The following is a 12,686-nucleotide window of genomic DNA, read 5'->3' on the forward strand; positions in this document are numbered from 1 at the left end:
ACATTCTTGCAGTATGGCCCACTGCTTCTTCCTTTTTCTCCAGTGCTCATGTATTTGCCATCCGTACTCTATTCCAAATTTCCCTAATCCCTCTGGCAAATTGCTTAATAGACTCTCCAGTTTCCCTTTCTTCATTTACAATACGGGCAACAGTGATGGCTTTCGACGACCATATACTGCTTCATATGGCGATAATACTGTTTTGTATGCTGTTTTGAGTTGTAGGCGGAGACGATGTACTTCAAATAGATATCCCAGTCGGTTTGATGTGAATCAGCGTAGTATCTTCCCGATTGTCCTATGGCGTCTTGCAGTTTTTCCATTGGCTTGTGGATGACGAGGGCTCGTCCTTAACTTCACGTCCAGTAAGATACACAATTCCTTGAATAGATCTGACATGAAGTTCGTTGCCTGGTCTGTTACTATTGTTTCAGGCACTCCAAATTTCAGTGTCCAATAATTCACAAGTGCTTGTGCTACTGTTGCTGCCTGCTGGTTTGGCATCGCTACCATTTCTGTCTCTCTGCAAAAATAATCTCCAGTTGAATGTACTTATTCCCTGCAGGTATTTTATTTAATAGATCTTATACATCAATCACAAATTCCAAAGGTGCTAATTCTTCAGGTAACCTCTGAAATGGTACTCTTGTTCGACATAAATCCACTCCCTGAGCACACTGTATCGAATTCCGTAGATACTGGTTTACGTCCTTCTACCTATTTCTCCACTAATACCTTTCTGCTACTCTTCTGTTGGTAGATCTGCAACCTCCTAGACCCGCTAATATATGATCATGAGCTTCTTGTAGCATACTGTTGGTTAGCTTCGCTGGTACCTCTACCTGCGGTGTACCTTCGTATCTCGGCATAGCAGCCCAGCCTATATACATAACCGTAGCTGCTTGAAATACTCCTTACATTCGTCATCCACTCTCTGTGAAATTTGCCATTCCTTATGCTCACTATCCTCTGTATGTAACACTGCTACTTTTCTGCTTAAGCTCAAAATGGTCCAAATGGCCCTAAGCACTCTGGGATTTAACATCTGAGGCCATCAGTCCCCTACACTGAGAACTTCTTAAACCTAACTAATCTAAGTACATAACACACATCCACGCCCTAGGCAGGATTCGAACGTGCTACTGTAGCAGCAGCGCGGTTCCTGACTGAAGCGCCTAGAACTGCTCGGTCATAGCGGCCGGCTCTGCTTAAGCCATTCGCATTTCTGTGCTTCTGCCCAGGTTTATGTGTAAGCTCGAAATCGGATTCACTCAGTCTTATTGATCATCTCGTCAACCTACCAGAAGGCTCCTTTAACCCCAACAACCCATTAATGGCGCATGATCTGTTATTACTCTAAACATTTTAATGTACAGATAACATCTGAAATGTATGGTTCCATGTATCATCCTTAACATCTTTTTCCCCATTGTGGAATACATTCCTTCTGCAGAATTTAGATGTCTTGATGCGTAAGCTACTAGATGTTCTATGCCTTTTTCCTCTTGTGACGACACACTGCCAAATGCATGGTTTGATGCATCGTACGATAAAACAAATTTTCTATCAAAATCCGGAAATACCAAAATCGGATTCGATGTTAAAGATTCTTTTATCTCCTCAAATGCACATTGGGACTCTTCTGACGACACAAATTTAGTACCTTTTTTTAACAATTGTGTCAATTGTTTGGCAATATCCTCGAATCATTGTACGAAACGGCGGTAATAGTTCGCGAATCCTAAGAATGATTGCAACTCCTTTACAGATTCTGGTCTAGGAAATTCAAGTGCAGCTCTAATTAATCTTGAGTCTGTCGTAGACTCATTGTAATTTATGGTATGACCTAGGTATACTACCTCTTCCATCACAAAATTACGTTTTTCTGTACTTAATGTTAGCTTCACTGCTTTTAACCTTACTAATACTTCTCTTAATCGCTTAATGTGCTGTTTAACATCACTCACATAGGCAATTACGTCATTGAGATACACTAAGCATTGCCGTGGTTTTAAACCTCTGAGTATTCCTTCCAATGATATCTGAAACGTTGCAGGTGCATTTTTAATCCCAATGGCATCCTTCTGAATTGATAGTGTCTCCAGGTTGCCGAAAACGCTGTTTAGTGTCGATCCTGCGGTGCAACCCCTGTCTGATGAAAGCCGCTCTTCAAATCCATTGTTGAAAAATATTTGTCTTTCCCTAAACGATCCAAGGTTTCTGCGACGTTTAACAAAGGGCAGGCGTCCATTACGATTTTCGCATTTAAATGTCTGTTGCCACAACAAAACCTATATTTTCGTCCTCCATCAGTTGGTTTTTTTTTCTTTTTTTTTGTATGTTGACTACTCCGTCAGCCACGTACTATTGCTTTTTTCAGTTGTTGATCGATAAATTTCTTCAAAATTGGCTGCATGTACATAGGTATTATATACGGTTTGCGGTGGGGTGGTGATTCATTTCCCGTTGGTATGCAGTGCTGTGTAATATGTGTACCTGGTAAGGGCCCTTTTCGAAAAAATAAATCCCTAAATTCCAATAGTAATATTTCCATCCATTCCCTATGGCTTCCCTGTAGGTAGTTCACTCCTCCTCGTAATGCAGTTTGCATTGTCGTCCAACGATTGTCCATCACTGACACCGATGGTGTACCATTCTTCTGCCTCTAGGATATTCAGTCAGCGATTAACAACCCCTTTGTCAATCCTATGCCTTTGAAAATAGGTACCTTATTTTCACCCTTTATTTACTGTATGCATACAATGCCTCTTTTAAAAAAGCAACCGCCTGTTCTAACACTTCATTCTCTTTTAACGGTTCTACCGCATACAAAATTCGTACCAGGAAGCTAGACTCAGCAGTCACCAAAGTGCTTTCCCAGTATCCTTAGGAACACAATTGTGTGACTCAAGTGTGAGTGCCATCGTTCGTGCTTTAATAGATTCATCTTTTGGGACAGACTTCCCTCGTGATATCGCTACACTGGCAATGGCTTCACCTAACTGAAACATTTTCGAGTCATGTTCCACTCCGTGTTGCGGAAGTACGATTACGGCACAATGCTGATATAAGAACTCTAATCCTAGAATCAAGTTGTAGCCCTCACTCACAAGTGGCACAATCTCCACACAGTGTTTGAATTGCACTGCATGTCCACCAATCCTAATTGTGTGACATCTTTATCCCCCACTCAACGCAATCTGTGCCGTGGTGGATTCCATTGCTTATATTTCACCAGATCACTACTGGTGACCTACACATGCACCCCTGTGACCTATAACATCCTGTAGCCCATATTTCCTGTAATTCCTCTTATCACGCAGCCTGCCTTTGCAGACCATTTCATTACATCCAATCTTACTGGGAATGACTCTAGGTGGACCTCGGGTTCGCATTGGCGTTTAACACCTTATTCTTCTCCGATCATCTACTTCTAAAACTATTACTTCCCCTTACTTTATTCACATCACCCTAGTGTTGGCGACACTTCCTCCTTACGTGCCCCTTTGGTCCACATCTGAAACATTTATATTGGCTGCAAACGTTGTCCTTGTACGCTGCATCCCAATGGACATGTCGATCTCCTTACTCTCTACAGCTAACCGCACTTGTGAGCGCAAATCTGTCAGACCCCCTGTCAGTACACTTCTTGACATTTCCGCATGCAACCCTCTTAGAACGAAATCGAAAGTCCTCTGCTCAGCTTCTTACAAAATACTTTCATTGACTGCAGCATCCTGCCCTAATTCAGAGGCACTTCCATTAATTTTGCTTATCCTGTCTGCAAATTATTCCACGGTTTCCTTATTTCTCTTAGTTATTACTGCTTATTGTTCCCTATAATACTTGGCACTATTTAGATTCATATATTTCTAACTAAACCCTTCTTAATATTCTTCGAATGTGGCGGTTCCCTTAAGAGCTTCAGTATACCCAACATAAGTTTAGGCTTCCCCTGTTTGTCTCAGTTTTTCAGCCCCCAATTATCCATATCAGACCAACCAATCTTGCATCTCAGCCAGATTTCCAAGGTCTCCCATGGAGACCTTTATATCTTCAGTTGTTTTACCAGAAAAAGAAGCAATTAACCTGCGAATGTGAACTCTACACCCCGTTGTTATGATCGCAATTCAACCAACCCACGTAGTTCTGTATTATCCTGCATTAACTGTGCTGTCTTTTCTAACAATATTCGTACTGCTTCCAGCGCTGACACCCCTTGCGTTTCTGGTTCTGTCGAAGCTTTGACCTTGATTGTGAGAACTAACACTCACAAGACTGGAAATACATTAAGTTAATACAGTAACTTAATTCTTACGTCTAATCATGTGCCATCTCCGGCCCTGGCATTGCCTAGCAAGATGCCCCCAACGATTACATGTATAACATTTAACTGGAACTGATTCTGTATATACGCTGAGTGACTCCCAAGGTTACACTATGCACATCTAAGAGGCACTAACCAATCGTGACTTCCATTACTACTAAAACGGGTTCTATTTTCTCTACTCACAATAAAATCTACTTTACAAAATGCATGATCATCAAACCTCTTCTCCATCACAAAAATACAAGCAAATTTTTTGGACTCACTGTACTGTAGGCTGTAGGTTATAGCATTACCTCCTTTCTGCGTAATTGTTGTGGTGCAGAATTAATTTAGTTATTCTGTATAAGTCAATGCAGATTGCTACGTGTGGTTTGAAATACTCGCGCAGGCGTCGGTCACAACCTACAGCAATGATAATGTAACGTAGCAGTTTAAACTCTTGAGTATTGTTTTTGAAACGCCACGTGTATTTTGAGCGCGAGTAAATACGTCTTACACATACGTAGCGTGACATATTTTCAAAACGTAGGCAAAAAGTTATTTATTACTAATGGAAATGTTATGCTCTCTTTCAACAAATGACAACGTAACGTAACCTGCAACTAACCCAGCGATAATATAGAGCATTAAATGGTTTCTTTTCTCAGAAAATTAATCTAACGTTACACAGAAAGATGGAATGGTACAAACACCTGCGTGTTATTGAAATAATTGCAAAGAATTTCTTTAACTTTATCTCTTTAAGAATTGAGTTTTTAATCCTTTGAATTAACACCAGAGGTGAAGCCTCTCCTAAGCCTTGCGGTGTAAAATCTCAGAATAAGTTTTGAAATCAAAAATATTAACTAACTTTAATATTGAAAAATGACTGTAAAAATTCATAAAAGCACTTCTCATTTACGACTGAAGCTCGCAAACACTGAAATATTATTTAGTACACGTAATGGTGGACTCAGCGCCACAGAAACAGTAGAAGCCAGATGGGCAGTCTACAACAATATTATTATCTTTAAATAAATTTCACTTTCACTTTCAATTAACGGTATATTGTAACTTTAAAGCTCATACAAATGTACAGACAGCGAGTTATACACACATTGACCCACAGGCGAGAGTGAACAAACAGGCGAAGAACAGAGAAAAAACAGGGGCGACAACATGTGTCTTGTGTATATACAGGGTGTTACAAAAAGGTACGGCCAAACTTTCAGGAAACATTCCTCTCACACAAAGAAAGAAAATATGTTATGTGGACATATGTCTGGAAACGCTTACTTTCTATGTTAGAGCTCATTTTATTACTTCTCTTCAAATCACATTAATCATGGAATGGAAACACACAGCAACAGAACGTACCAGCGTGACTTCAAAGACTTTGTTACAGGAAATGTTCAAAATGTCCTCCGTTAGCGAGGATACATGCATCCACCATCCGTCGCATGGAATTCCTGATGCGCTGATGCAGCCCTGGAGAAAGGCGTATTGTATCATAGCCGTCCAAAATACGAGCACGAAGAGTCTCTACATTTGGTACCGGGGCTGCATAGACAAGAGCTTTCAAATGCCCCCATAAATGAAAGTCAAGAGGGTCGAGGTCAGGAGAGCGTGGAGGCCATGGAATTGGTCCGCCTCTACCAATCCATCGGTCACCGAATCTGTTGTTGAGAAGCGTACGAACACATCGACTGAAATGTGCGGGAGCTCCATCGTGCATGAACCACATGTTGTGTCGTACTTGTAAAGGCACATGTTCTAGCAGCACAGCTAGAGTATCCCGTATGAAATCATAATAACGTGCTCCATTGAGCGTAGGTGGAAGAAACTAAAATGAGCTGTAACATGGAAATTAAGCGTTTCCGGACACATGTCCACATAACATCTTTTCTGTATTTGTGTATGAGGAATGTTTCCTGAAAGTTCGGCCTTACCTTTTTGTAACACCCTGTATATTACACTTGAAGTCTCATGCTTTCATGGAACGTGTTGAAAGATCGTATTCCTTATCTCTGAGATTAATGGAAAATATTTACAGTATTTATGACAAAACATTATCAGACTCGACAAAATGACTCATAATATTATAGGCATTACTTTCTAGGTCTACATTACATTCATGTCAGTTGAATATACCGCGGCGTATATTAGGTAGGCTTCCAGGTGACGCTGTAAGGTTCGGATGTTTCTGCAAGAAGGTAATGTCAATAATCTGATACCTGTGTTAGATGATTCATGGACACTGGAATGAGACATCAGACCGACAGCAGATTTGTTTAACTAACATCTTTATTGAGGACGTCGCCACAGTACATCAGGAACAACTTGGTGAAGGCGTCCAGTTACATTTCACGTGAAACAATAGATGTCTGACATCGCTGACAGCACAAAGAGGGGGTGAGTGTGGTGTCACTCGAATGGCGCTGTCAGCAATGTCTTCATCTGCGACCGTGATGATAGCATGGCACTGCCACTGGCGAAGCTTAATGTAGGCAGTAACACCAATGCGCTGCATGGTATGTTCACTATTACTTCATCACAAAATCTATGATCCCAATGCACAGACTGATTCCTCACTTTGAGTATTAGTATTATATTACAATGAAATACGGGAAAAATACGTGAGACGGGAGACTGAAAAAAAGGGTCAAGTTACTAGGTGTTCAATAAGTAATGCCACACATATTTTTTCTGAAAGCAGGTTGGTTTTATTCGGGATTCCAACACGCGATATTATTCTGCACTCTTTTGGGTACAAAACCCTATTATTCAATATAATCTCTGATGTAAATGCCTTAAGCCACTATTCTGGGAGGGTCTGTATGCCTTTGCAGGTACCATTCCACTGAACGAGGTCGGAGCCAACGTCTTGCTATATCAATAGCCTCTCCATCCTCCATGTAGTACTTCCCGTGGCTGTAGGTGGATGACGAAGAATTGAAGTTGTTGCCATGATGACGCCATGCACAACAACTCACCGTGCTTTTGGTTATTGCCAGGCATTCGTAGATATTCTACAAGCGTTTATAAATATCTGTGATGCTGTGGTTTACCGCCAAAAGAAAATCAGTGACATCTCTCTGTTTGGACCGCAATTTCATTGCAGACGCCATTTTGACGGCGACGCATAGCGCTGCCACCAATCGGAACTTCATGAAACTATAGAGGCTGATGTGGGAATATTCCATTACGTGGCACAAAAAATTCGGCATTTTATCGGCTGAAAATAGTCGAGAAAAAATGTGTTGCTTCGCTTACTGACGCCCCTCGTACGTGAAGACTCGGGAAAAATGGGAGACGTCGCAACCTATAAGAATGGGAGACCTGGCAACTTATCCCCGGCGGCGACGGCATCTTCCAGCAGAACGGTTGTCATGTCGTGCTACAGATATTTTGGGAGAATAATAGCGAACTCGCGTTGATGACCACAAACACATCTTGGGCACTACTGAATGTCACGTCCAAGGACTTTTCGAATGCATACCACGAAAAGTCACTGCTATGTTGCGCTCGCCGGCCGAAGTGGCCTTGCGGTTATAAGCGCTGCAGTCTGGAACTGCGAGACCGCTACGGTCGCAGGTTCGAATCCTGCCTCGGGCATGGATGTGTGTGATGTCCTTAGGTTGGTTAGGTTTAACTAGTTCTAAGTTCTAGGGGACTAATGACCTCAGCAGTTGAGTCCCATAGTGCTCAGAGCCATTTGAACCATTTCTTTTATGTTGCGTTCCATAGGTGAATACACAGACTACGAAGCGCACAATACAGTGTTTAGGATCCTCAGTACATATTCTTTCTCTACTTCTTCAGGTGCTCGGAAATTTTTCAGTTGGCATTCGGTATTGCGGTGGGCAGTGTTCATAAGTTTTGGCTCCACAGTGTGCCTTCTGCAAATCCTCATAGGAAGCTGGAGTTTTCACTGTGTGTACCACGATTAACTGTATCACACTATCCAAGAATTTTTGCTGCATGAAACAAAAAATAAGCTTAATCATCAAAAGTATCGTTTCCCAACCTGTGGTTCGCGAACCCCCATGGGGTTCGTGAAAACTCTTTTCCATAATGGCGGGTTTCGACTTCAGGCCTATTACTGTTTCCTTAGTGACTGCGGCATTGTCATGGTAATTATAACAACAGTTTCTGGGAAACGTGGTTCAGTAATAACCAAACGAGTACTTTTATACCCTTCACGGCTTCCTGGTGGAAAATCATCATTCGTTGGAAGAAAATATCAAGAACGTGGTTAAAGAACCTTTGAAGGGTCTTGGACAAACCTTCCCTGCTGTGCCAATAATAACATCTGGATTCGCAATTCCTTCGAAGGTCAACAGTTTAACAATCCACATTAAGCGTAAATGGAAAAGATCAACATCTTGAAATTTTCAATGAATTTCAGTTACAGAAAATTTACAAATCTCTCATTAATTGGTTTTTGCTTAAGTTTAACGGAGTTTCCAATGTTAGCGAATAAAACGAGAGAGGCTTTATTACCTTATTCGTCCAAATATTTGGCCGAAAAGTCATTTCGTTCATGTGCCTGTTTACAAAACAAATACAAAAACAGGCTTTGTGCTGAAAGTAATCCGTGACTTTATTTAACTTTTGTGTTTCTTGACCTCAAAGTTCTGTGCCATGGAAAGCAGGCGCAACCTTCTCATTGAACTCCAAGGAAAAGTTGAGTAATTAATACTAAACTTATGCTTATTATAGCAATAAGGCCTACATGTTGTGAAACTTTCAAGCCGTAACTAGAGTAACATTAGGTTTTAACCGTTAAGGATTAAGTTAATTTCAGGTTATTAAACCTTTTCCTTGGAATGAAATTTTATGCATGCCTAGTGCATATATATTTAAAAGTTAGCGGTTCACCCAACTCAGATTGTTGTAGAAGGGGTTCGCCAGTATAGAAAGATTGAAGCCGCTGATCTAGGCGAAGGTAATGATTTCTGTTTCTCAGAATAATGCGGGGAAAAGAATGTGTTATGAGGTACAAATAAAAAGTACGATTCTGGTGCAGCGGATGTGGGAGTAACTACGACACGTGTCGGGTAAAGCTACGACTAAAGCTATAAATGGGCATCACCATATTTCACATAGCAGAAAGCATTCGAAAGATAAAGTGCACTGATGTGGAAGTAATTTAATACCCGGAACTGTTGCTGAAAGAAGTTGTCATAGAAGTGGCGGCATGATTCGCATTCGGGTGCGACTCATCCTCATGATGCGGCCCACGCGATCCGGCGTGCCACCCCGACTTCCGAGAAGAGAACAGTGTGGGCTCCCGCGGGCGCAGCACCAGCACATACATCACCGCCGCCCACGCAGTAGCCGCCGCCTCGCTGCCCTGCCTGCTCATCGCCCACGGGCTGCCGCGCTCATTGAATTCCAAGCGCCTCCTGTCGACCCGTCCACGGGAACTATCTAGGTCCAGTGTGAAAGTCGTCTGTTGCACATTTCTGCATTCCATGTATTACGTTCTTACGTGATTACTGCTCGCGAACTATCTTCGGATTCATATCAGAGCCCAGAAATCGATTTTTCCATACTTTAACTGTTGCGTCTGCTATGCTACATTATCTCGCGTAAGATCTTTGAGGCGAGAACGGCCACAGCCAGCAAAGATTGAGGACACTGAGACCCAAGTTCGACGCCTTCTTCTTCGTACCTATTCTGTTCGAGCTGTTACAGGGCGAAGGTGTTCTTCTGTTTGTGTCTGGTATGGGCTGCTTTTGAGCCCCGCTGCATTGAATTATATTATGTTGAGCTATTCTGAGAAAGATGGAGATCGATATCTTGAAGTAGATTACCGACTAAGATAAACTGAGGTGTCAAAAGTCATGAGGTAGTGACATGTACTTATACTGATGGCAACAGTATGGCGTACACAAGTCAAGGAAGGGCAGTGCACTGGTGGGGCTGCCACGTGCTCTCATGCGATTCATGTGAAACGGTTCCCGATGTGACTGTAGCCGTGCGGACTTTCCACAAGGGATCATAGTTGAAGGAAGACGCATGGGGCATTTCATTTCGGAAATCGTTGAGGAATTCAATATTCAGAGCTCTACAGTGTAACGAGTGTGCCAAAATACCAATTACTTTCACTAAGGTAAAAGCATTAGCCGATGGATTTCTCTTAACATCAGAGTTCAGTGGCGTTTGCGTAGAGTTGTCAGTGCTAACAGACAAACAACAAGGCCTTAAATAACAGCTGAAATCAATGTGGGACTTTCGACGAACGTATCAGTTACGACAGTGTGGTGAAATTTGGGGTTAATGGGCTATGATAGACGATCGACGCGAGTGCCATTGCTAGCGCACGACGACGCCCTTAGCGTCCCGCTGCGCTCGTCACAATATCGGTTTGACCCTAGTGGAAACCATGGCCTGGTCAGATGAGTTGGAAATTTGTGGTAAGGTCTTATGGGACCAAACTGCTGAGGTCATCGGTCCCTAAGCTTACGCAATGCTTAATCTAACTTAAACTACGCACACACACACCTATGCCCGGGGGATGACTCGAACCTCTGTCGGCGGGGGGGGAGGGGGGGGGGGGGAGGGCGGGGGGAGTCAGATGAGTCCCGACTGCAGTTGGTAAGAATAGATGGACTGATAGTAGGATTTGAATACGGCACAACAGACTCCACGAAACCATGGACCCAAGATGTCAACAAGGCACTGGTGTCTTCATAATGTTATGGGCTGTGTTTACGTGGGATGGACAGGGTCCTATGGTCCAACTGAATCAGCCTTTGACTGTAAATGGCTGTGTGGGCTTCTTGGAGACCATTGTCAATCCTTCATGGACTTCTTGTTCCCAAAAAACCGATGGACTTTTCACCGGGGCTCAGTTGTTCGCGACTATGTTTAAGAACTTTAAGGGCGTTCGAGCGAACCGACTGGACCACCCAGATCGCCCGACATGAATCTCATCGAACATCTTTGGAACATAATTGAGAGGTCAGTTCATGTACGCTAGGGATGCAGGTTCGAATCCGGCCTCTGTGTGTGATGTCCTTAGGTTAGTTAGGTTTAAGCAGTTCTAAGTTCTAGGGGACTGATGACCTCAGATGTTAAGTCCCATAGTACTCAGAGCAACCAAGCTATCAGTTCGTGCACAAAATCCTGCACCGCCAACACATTTGCTGCATGGCTCATAATTTACGCAGTGGACTTCCAACGAATTGTTGACCCCAGGCCACATCGAGTTGCTGCACTACCTGTGCAAAAGTAGGTCTGTCACAATATTAGGAGGCATCCCTTGACTTTTGTCATCTGAGGGTACGCAGAATGAACAGCAATGTGGTTTTTGCGGTTACGGTTATGTGGAGCATATTCCGTCCAATTTATCTACAGCATTTGTTCGAAACACAGTTTATCAAGCTAGTTTTTCACTAAAGGAGTTTTGCAGTTTGTATGACAGGAGAAGGAGTGTTCATTGCAGTTGCATCTCTAATGAGGTCGAAGTTGTGTGTGACAGTGAAGTTGTCTGGTTGTTTATAACAGGTGTAGGCGAAACTAAGTGAATTGTAGGACGTTCTTACATCTCATCCGATTCTGCTGTGATAGTTGTAGAGTAATTCAAAGAAACTCTAGTGTGAATAGCGTGTAAATACCCAGATCATGCAATACTAGTTGGAGCTGACTTTAACCTACGGAGTATAGACTGGGATGTCTATGGATTCATTGCGAGGGTTACGGGCAGACGGTAATGGAAAACACTTCTGAAAGCGTTTCCTGAGAGCTGTCTGGAGTAGCTAGCTCGGCAGATCACACTCAATGGAAATATCTTGGACCTTGTAGCTACAAATAGGCCGGACCTTCTCGACAATATTAGTATAGAAATGGCTATTAGCGATCATAAGGGTGTTATAGCAACTATGATTCTTCTCCTTCTGTAATGGTCAATCCAAGGATTGGTTTGCAACAGCTACAATGGCAGCTTGTATCCATTCTCTGCGTCTTTCAGCTTTTCTCTTCATTTCTTTATAGGTGTTACATCCCACATCTTTCACGATTTGATCCATGTACCTCAGTCGTGGTCTTCCTCTTGGTCTTTTTCCCTCGACATATCCCTCTATGATTGTGTTCAGGAGTCCTTTATGTCTTAATAGATGGCCTGTAAATTTCACTCTTCTTTTAACAATGAAACTCCAGAAGCTTCTCTTCTCACCTGCTCTTTCCAGAACCACTTCGTTTGTGACCTTGTGGATCCATTTTATTTTGAGCATGCGTCTATAGCACCACATTTCAAAAGAATTTAGCTTATGGTCTTCCCTGTCCCGAGAGTCCATGTTTCACACCCATATCATGCCACACTCCACACATATGATTTCAAAAATCTTTTCCTGATTTCAAGGCTCTTAGA

Source organism: Schistocerca serialis, chromosome 6 (assembly GCF_023864345.2).
Source record: "Schistocerca serialis cubense isolate TAMUIC-IGC-003099 chromosome 6, iqSchSeri2.2, whole genome shotgun sequence".
Lineage (NCBI taxonomy): Eukaryota > Metazoa > Arthropoda > Insecta > Orthoptera > Acrididae > Schistocerca > Schistocerca serialis.